Here is a 1,606-nt window from a genome sequence, read left to right on the forward strand (position 1 = left end):
CTTCAACAAATGTTAGTAGCACTTAATTATTGTAAGTTTATAGTTTGTAATTACATGAGTTTGTGTCTAGCACCTACCTAGCACTAATCAAACACTACCACATGTTAGTCTAGGTAAGAGAATGAGCGATGCTGGCATATGCAATAGCCCTATTTTGACGTCCTTGTTTGTGCAGATAAATACTAAACTAATTAATGATAAATTAATTGGATGAATCTCAGTTGAATTTAATAATCTCTAGATCAAAGGGAACTAAACTTTTGTATGATAAGTAGAGTTTATAAGCATTAAATAGTGAACTTAATATTCTATGATTGACAAGATGTGCAATATTATAAAGGTTTAATAAATTCCAGAAATAACAAGGATTGTAGTATAGAAGAGTAGTCACCCAATGATTATATGATTGGGTGTTTTCTTTCTCTGGCGACGTGGAAAGGAAAGCATTCAATATCTATATAGGATCTTGAGATTTACAGATAAATGATGAACAACATATGCATGAATGAAATGAATAAGACAACTTTCTTGTATGTTCTTTTCTCAATCTTACAATATCTCTCAGTTCTTGAAAATGACCGATCCCCCTCTTATTTACTATCTCCTCCTATTTATAAGGGACATTCCCCAAAAAACCCTAAATAGTACAGCACAAAGAATATTCCAAAGGTATATTCTTCCTGTTTCTTTCTAAGTTTAGACTACCGAAACTACTTCATTACAACCACTCGCCTCTGGTCGTCATCCTTTTCCACAACGACCGTCACTCATTGTATTGTAGTGACTCCATCCCAAGCCTCACTTATCCGTTGCCGTGGTTGCCAAATTTAGACCAATAGAGTTAGTCCCTCCACTTATTGAGGTCATGGCCCTACACGTCCTCGATGAGCGGATATCACTCGTTCCCGTTGCAGAATTTGGTTGTTGAGTCGTGCCGATTCGGCTGAGTCGAGATGTTGATGTGTCCTATGGAACCCTAATCGATATAGTTATAAGGATGTGATGTCACTCCCACGTGCGTCATTATTACACACCTTCCTGAGACAGCTTTTGATTGCTTGTCGTTTTGGTTTTAGCACCACTGGCAGTCTTCTGCTTCCATTCCCGTGCCATCCAACCCTATAAATAGGTGAAGGTTTTGTTTCTTCAGAAAATTTTAGCCATTTCTTTGTGTACACATTTATGGCACTCATCATCTTTATCAGTTCTTCATCTCAGCTTTCGTGGTTTCTCTTCTCATATTTCAGTTCAATCACCATTCCTCATTGTAAGTTTTACTAACACACCCTCTATTACCAAGATGCCTAGAACATACTGAACATATAAAGAAGTTTCTAACATCACTCCGTTATCCATGGCTCCTCCTTCCGGTGGCGAGGATATAGCGGTTGAGGAGAGGGATAGTTTCTCCACCGTGGAGGAGATACTACCAAGAAACCCAATGTCTAGGAAGGATTTCAACAAGGAACCTGCCCCTTCCCCTGTTCCAGTGGTCTCTAAAACTGGGCCGGCTCATATAAATGAACTCTGGTCTACATACAATATTCCTCCTCATGTCTAGATGGTTCCAGCTGGGAGGGACCTCGTGGAGGTCCATAGACCGGGA

This window comes from Nicotiana sylvestris, chromosome 6 (assembly GCF_000393655.2).
Source record: "Nicotiana sylvestris chromosome 6, ASM39365v2, whole genome shotgun sequence".
Taxonomy (NCBI): domain Eukaryota; kingdom Viridiplantae; phylum Streptophyta; class Magnoliopsida; order Solanales; family Solanaceae; genus Nicotiana; species Nicotiana sylvestris.